Source organism: Juglans microcarpa x Juglans regia, chromosome 2D, assembly GCF_004785595.1.
Source record: "Juglans microcarpa x Juglans regia isolate MS1-56 chromosome 2D, Jm3101_v1.0, whole genome shotgun sequence".
In the NCBI taxonomy this organism is placed as follows: Eukaryota; Viridiplantae; Streptophyta; class Magnoliopsida; order Fagales; family Juglandaceae; genus Juglans; species Juglans microcarpa x Juglans regia.
Genome location: NC_054596.1, coordinates 21,036,926 through 21,044,887, shown reverse-complemented (window position 1 = coordinate 21,044,887; position 7,962 = coordinate 21,036,926). Strand labels below are relative to the sequence as shown.

General features: G+C 35.3%; 1 pseudogene; it reads right to left on the bottom strand.

The window, feature by feature from the left end:
• Positions 1-320: 320 nt before the first annotated feature.
• LOC121248883 lies at positions 321-5,834 on the bottom strand (annotated as a pseudogene).
• Positions 5,835-7,962: the final 2,128 nt, after the last annotated feature.

Sequence of the window (7,962 nt, the reverse complement as noted above, 5' to 3'; positions counted from 1 at the left end):
TTTGTTAGTAATTAAAGTGTTTTCTAATGATGTTATGACTTTTTTTAAAATGTTTAAGATGATTAAAAAAATACATGAAAAAAAAAAAAAGAAAAAGAAAGAAAATACACATGTTGGGAGAATTCCTCGGTAATTCTCGGTGGTTGTAGTCCCACCCGTTTATCAAACACTACTCTTCAAACTCTCACAACCAGTAAGCAACAGTCGGATAACTTGGTTGAATTATTTCCATCTATTAGCCATGAGTTTAAAAATATCGAACCCAAATTGACACCAAAATGCAGGAAATCCAAGTTCATATATAATATATATATATATATATATATATATATATATATATATATATATATAGTTTTAGAACCATTTTCAAGATTCAAGCAAGCACATCTTGATGACAAACTCACACGTGAAAGAGGGTTTCAGTGCTTATTCCTAAGGATGCACTCTAATTTCCAGGTAGTAGTAACAGTATCCTCATCAGACACTATATATGTTTGTCGAGGAAGGTGATGATGAGCTCATTCACCTGCTTTGGAAGCTGTTCATGGACAAAATGGCTCCCTTCTGGCATAAATTTGATTTCTAAATCAGGTACAATCTGTTTAACGGCTCCACTCCTTATATAATCCTCCATTCCTGGAAATTTCAAAACATAGTCCTTCTCACCCATAATTAGCAGCGATGGAGCTTTAACTTTTGGGTCAGTTATGCCGCAGTCCACTGTTAAACTCCTGCACCAAATTAAGGAATAACAAGTCAAATACGTCTGAATGTCAGTTTTGGGAGATGCCTATGTTTTTTTTTTTTTTTTTTTTGATGAAAAGTTAAAAACTTTATTAAATAGAGCTCTATAACAGAGATTGAATACACTGAGGGATTTCCTCCAGTACAATGATAAGAGTCACTGATGCCTAAAGCATTTCTTCCTAAGGCATGAGCAACTATGTTATTAGCTCGTAAAGTATGCTTCACAGACCATGAGTTAAAAGATGCCAATGTCAATCTAGTTTCTGAAATAAGCTGTCCTGGGTAAGAATCTCTCTCAATAGATGAATTGAGACCTTGTATCACTTGCAGTGAGTCTCCTTCCAAGATTATATCCTTGTATCCCAGATTTTTGCAAAAAATAGTGGCCTGTAGAGCTGCATATGCTTCAGCCAGTAGAGGGTCAGGGAATAAATCTCTCTTCATTCTCAATGAAGCCAGCACCTTCCCTTCCTACTCACGAATGACAGCACCTAACCCCACCTTACACTGAATCTTGTCTAAGCTGCATCCCAGTTCAACTTGAACTTACCTCTTGGTGGAGCCTCCCAAGATCTGTGTGAAACCAACCCAGAGGAAGCCTTGTTGTTGGTTTGTCGAATCCGTTTGAGGTCCTCTAATAACTGTTTTGATTGTTGTACAATGGCATTAGGATGAAAGAAAGTATCCTTGAACACGTACTCATTTCTTCTCTTCCAAATCTTATATGATATAATGGCAAACTCAAGCATTTCTTCTTCATCTAGCAAACCAAAAAGACCTTCTACTATAGCTTTGAGAGTATGATTCTGGAAAGGCAAACTCAAGCATTTCTTCTTCATCTAGCAAACCAAAAAGACCTTCTACTATAGCTTTGAGAGTATGATTCTGGAAACTTGACTTTTGGAGCTTTTTGGCACTTTTGCCCAATACATCACGAGCAGATGCCTACGCTGGTTTCATTAAAATCAATAGGTTGTTTGTTTTTTATTTTGTGGTATCTTTGAATTACTCTTTTATTTTGTAAGTAAAGAAATCGCTCTTTTCTGTAATTTTCGGCTTAATATTTAGGTATTTATGTATCAACACTCTTATATATGTATTTAAAAGAGAAATATAAGGACGTTAGTCAAGAGTTCAGTCATATGAAGGTTGAAAATAATGCTCATTTCTCAAAATAATAATAATAAAAAGAAGTTAGAAGATGAATTTAAGCCATTTTCAGCATGTTTTGTTTTTTTTAAATTTCTTTGGTTTCCTTTCATTCTTATTTAATAGAAACAAACAAAGCCTTAACCGTGGGGGAACTTTTCTTTACCTGTAAGGAACCCGCAATGCAAAACGGAATCCAGATTTCTCATATAAGGATGCATAGACTGAGAGATCTTCCTCGGAGAACCATGGTGGCAGAGGAGTAGATGGGTCATACAAGTCCATGATTTCTTGACCCTCTGCTGCTACTGGAACCTCACTTCCGGAGAAGAGAAGGTAGATGTTCCTTATCACTGTCTTCACATCAAAACGGCCAAAATCCGCTTCTGCCCTCCCTGGCTCCTAGTGACATAACATCATAGCATTCATAAGATCAACTAGAGTTCACTTGGAGACAATTCCATGTTTATGTCTAAACTATTACATATACCTGCCACCTCGTTATATAGAAGCCTTCAGGAAGGAGATGATTTTGGATGGCGGAAGGACCAGGTACTATGAAAGGAACACCAAGTGTTATGACGCCTGTCACCCTTTCTGGGTGGACAGCTGCCACTAGGTATGCCGGCATAGCTCCGAAGTCCTTCCCAACAATAAAAGCCTGCCACGAAAACACAAAGTTGCGGAGATACACGTTGCAAGTTACATTTCCAAGGTCACATTTCATGCACGGAAATGAAATACAGCTAACAATAGAGAAAAAGTTTCTTAGGTGATGAAATCCTGTCAAAGTCGATATTATCAATCTGTCTCTCAAGTCTTACCCTTTTTTTTTTTTTTTTTTTTTTTCAAGAAACTCGCATTGAAATTAAACGGGAGAATACAAGAGATGAGAGCAGATGACCTTGATAAAAACCTTTTTTATTTTTTTTGAAATTGTTGTGTATATGATAAAAAAATATATATAAAACAGGAATGAGACCAATAAATTAGACTGGGGCCCATATTTTTTGGGCCAAGCAAGGAGGGGATTGCTAAAATCCAACGGGTGGAATTGTCGAATGTAGTTTGTAATCTGCATCCGCAAAAGAGGCATCCGCGAAGGAGGCATTGCATTCGTTGATTCTAGAGTCGTTGACGAAGATCTTCATATCATTTTCCCCTAGATTCTCGGTTAAGAAAAGTTGAAACATAGTCAGATAGCTAGGATCGGAATTTCCAGATCGTTGACAGCATTTGGGAGGAATCCCTGGCAGAGTCGGCGCCTAAGCTACACGTGCCGGCAGATACTGGGCAAAAGGACCAGGATTCGACAGTGGGGAATCCAGTTGTGCTGCATGTGTGGTGGTAGGAGGCTGGAAAAATGTGCCGACACATCAAAAAGTCGCATGGCCTGAGAGGCGCACGTAGTTCACGCGAAGGTCGTTTGGAGGCTGCCAAGCACAGTGGAGGGGCGCGCTTTGTGGTCCGAAGGCCAGAAAGCATCGGCTGAGAAGGAGGAGAGGGAGGACTTAGGAGTTGACCTCCTCCCTCCCATTCGTCCCCTCCGGCAAGAGTTTCTGGTGGACGTAGGTTAAAGGATGAACAGAGTGACAAAAAACTTGGTACGTTTGAATAACGAGAGTAGATGAAAAATTCTCGAACTTTCTTTATCAAATATTATTCAAATATAAAATATTTTTTAAAATTTAATTTAAAATTTTTTTATTTAATTATTACTTAATTTTTATAATTTTTATAATTTTCAAAACAAAATATAAAAATAATAATAATATATTATTATTATAATTTTTTTATTTAATTTTTTTTAAATTTAATAAAAAATTTTACCTTAAACATTTTATAATACTATTTTATTACTATTTATCAAATTTTAAAACTATCCTAACACGAGGGGACTTTGAAGTCTAGCGGCAAAGGTTACTTTAATTTTTAAAAGAAAATAATAGGTTAATCCCTCTTATTATTTATTTATTATTTGTTTTTATATTTAATTTTTTTAATTTTATTTAATAATAAAAAAATGATTATTAATAAAATTATATATATTTTTTTATTTTTTTTAATGATTAAAGAGGGTAAAAATTTACTTGAAAACATAATAAAAAAATAAATATATTATAAATAATAAATAAGTAGTAAAAAAATAATTATTCAAAGTAAATAATACACTTCTCGCTGGGCTACCGCCGGTAGCTCTCCTTCTTATTTTTTATTTTTTTAATATATATTTTTATTTAATAATTAAAGATGTATTTTTTAATAATATTATATTTTTTAAAAAAATATTTAAAATATTAAAAAATATATATAAAAAAAAAAACAAAAAAACAAATCTTAAAACTAACGGTAGTGGTTGCTGCAGAGCTATCCATTATCCAACTATCATTTCTAAGTTAGGACAAATTGTCAGTGACATCTCACCAGCAGTATGGATCTCACAGGTTGACAGGTGTGTGGTAATGTACGATATTTGACAAAATGAAACCTAACACATCATGTTAGTGACGACGTTTGTACCGACTTATGAAAATTGGTAATGTACGATATTTGAATTTTTTTCGGCTATGAAAATTGAGAGCCCTACAGTTAACTGGTATCAGATATATTATCAATTTTATCAATTTTTTTTTTCATTCGTTATTATTTATTATTTTATATTTTATATTCTATAAAAAATATTCTTATATTTTAAGAAAAATATCTCTATATCTTATAAAAAAATTATAAATATGAGATATAATAATAAATAATAATTGATAAATTATTTTTTTAAAATTGTAATTATACAGAAAAAAACTCACTAAAAAGGTTACAAAGATGTAATAAAAAAATTCAATTTTTAATAGTAGGTTTCATCTTCTATTAAAAAAAAAAGTGTGTCTGATTTGTATATTTTTAAATTTATTTATTACAAAAAGAGATATCATCGTAAAAATGAACATATTAATTTTAAAAAAATTGATTGGTTTGAGGATAGAAAGTACAACGATTAAAAAAAAGTGAGGTTACTTTACTCTTTTACTCTTATTGTTGGTCGTGCCGTTTCGTATTTTTTTAATATATTTAAATATTTTAAAAAAATAAAAAAAATATAATAATATATTTAAAATTATTTTTTTAATTATTAAGTAAAAAAAAAAATTGACCGGCGGTCAAAGTTAGAGGTATAGTAATTTTATTCTTAAAAAAATGGGTAGATTATCAACCTATTCAAAAAAATGGGTAGATTATCAACCTATTCATATACTGTTAATATGTTACGTTTTTGATAATCTGTGCAGCTTTCGATTTCAGGAATGGTTCAAACTTGAAGAAACTAAAGTAGTTTAGGAGAACTGGGTTTATTGTTGTTTTCGAAGATTTGTATGGATGGGATTTAATCCCTGTATATATTAATTCATTATTAATGGCAGATTATTACCTTATCGATTCCCAAAGAATCAAGGAGGCCAAGAACATCATCAACAAGGTCTTTGAAAGTGGCTTTCTCCGGCTCAGGAGGCTGCTCAGACAGTCCATAGCCCTGAAATCTATGGCTATTGCTCGGTACCCAGCATTTGCAGCAGCAATCATCTGGTGCCTCCATGTATACCATATTTCTGGGAACCCATGCAAGAACACCACTACCTTTTCACCTATATACCAAAACCCATTCATGATTATCGATCATAGAAACTATAAAACTAAATTGGATGAAGCGAAAACAAAATAATAAGCATATGGGTCGTACCGGTTGCATTAATCTCGGCTACATGAAGCTTCAGTCCTCTTACTTGTACCTGGCTGTGCTGGATCTTTTCCATTTCTTCTTACGGGATGAGAGATGGGTGAATGAACTGACTTAAATAACTGAACTGTGATTCTTCTTCTTCTCCTGGGAATCTTTTTTTCTAATAAGGTACAGGGAGTACTGCAACTGCTTACATCTCACGGCTGCGGTGCCCCTTTATATATTATGAAAAAGTTTTACGGCACACATTTTTGTAATTATCAATATTCTCTGCCCATTGAGGCATTCTTTTAAACATCTTATCTGTTTATCTTTTATTGCTTTTAACATGGTATCACGAGCCCCGTAACAGACTCATCGTCTTTATCCTGGCACTATGGCCTCCTCAAACCCAACCCCCCAACACACACCACCTACAATCAACACCTCCATACTCAACTCAACTAGTTATTTTGTCAGTATTAAACTTAATATTGATAATTATTTGTTGTGGAAGGCACAAATGATTCCTTTTCTTGAAGGACACCAGTTGTATGATCATGTGGATGGTACCTCTACCATACCAGACCTCATGATCAAAGACAAGCCAAATCCAGAATACACCAAGTGGTGCTTAATAGATCAATTTATAATTTCTGCTCTTAACTCCTCCCTCTCTGACAATGTGCTTGCTCAGGTGATGGAGTGTGAAAACTCTCGTGAGATTTGGACCGCATTGCAGGGGCTTTTCATGGCTTAGTCCTTAGCTCACACAATGCAAACTCACTTTTAGCTTACAACACTCAAGAAAGGCTTCGAAAGCATTACTGAGTATTATAACAAGGCCAAATCTCTATCTGCATCCTTAAGTGCAGCAGGTCAACCCCTTTCTTCCTCTGAGTTCATAGTATATTTACTTGCTAGTTTAGGCTCTGATTATGAATCACTTGTTACATCCCTTACGACTCGAGCCGAACCACTATCCTCACATCAGATTTACAGCTTTCTTTTGAACCATGAGTCTTGTATAGCTCATCAGTCCCATTCTCTTTTGTCTAGGAATCCTTTGTCTGCCAATATCACAGTCACCAAACAGAATCACTTCTCTCCCAATACATCTCCCAACTATCGTGGAAGGGGTGGTAGATTTGCAAGGCATGGTCGTGGGGGTGGGCGAGGTCCTCTGAACTCTTTCACCAATCGGACTGACTCTCGACCCACACGTCAGGTTTTCCATAAACCTGGACATATTGCTTTAACCTGCTACAATAGATTTAATCAGTCCTGTCAAGCTCTATTTCCTCCCTCACTCACTCCACCTCAGTTCAATGCCAACCTTACTACCACAAACCCTCCTTCTGTCCCACCACACTTTAATCACTGGTTTCCAGATAGTGCTGCATGAAATCACTTTACAAGAGACTACAACAATCTCAACTTAGACTCTATATCATATCAATGCTCCGAGCAAGTCAACATTGGAGATGGCTCTACCATACCAATCCAACACACTAGTTTGGCTCATCTTCATACTCCTAATGGAAATTTTCTATTCACTTAGTTATTACATGTTCCATCTATGTCTAAAAATCTCTTGTCAATTAGGCAATTTTGTCTAGATAACTCTGTGTTTTTTGAGTTTTACTCCACTGGTTTTTGTGTGAAGGATTTACAAACGCAGGAGGTTCGACTTCAGGCCACCCCTAAGGATGGCATTTATGTACTTCCTTCAAGTGTTTCAGCCTAACCTTCCATCTCTTCAACTCCTCAAGCATTGGTTGGCATTCGCACTAATCCATCCATCTGGCACATGAGACTCGATCATACATCTCCTAGAGTTACTACTTTTGTTATCAACAAGTTTCAGCTTCCAGTAGATGCTAAGTCTAATTCTCCCACTTGTACAGCTTGTTTTCAAGCTAAATCCCATGCACTTCCCCATCCTCCCTCTCCCTCCATCTCTCAAACACCTTTTCAATTGTTATTTTTAGATGTTTGGGGTCCGGCACCTACCCTTTCTACAACTGGATGTCGTTTCTATCTTGCTATAGTGGATGATTTTACAAAATATTGTTGGTTGTTTCCACTTCAATCCAAGTCTGATGTCTCATCTATTTTTATTGCTTTTCTTCGTTACATCAAAAATCAATTTTCTACTAATGTTTGAACCATTCAAATTGATGGCGGGGGAGAATTCCAACCCCTTCGAAAAATTTTACAAGAGTGTGGCATTGGACATAAACTCACTTGTCCTTACTCTCATGCTCAAAATCGGAGCATTGAGAGACGTCATCGACACATTGTTGAGACGGGTCTTACTTTATTAGCTCAAGCTTCCATGCCCTCAAAATATT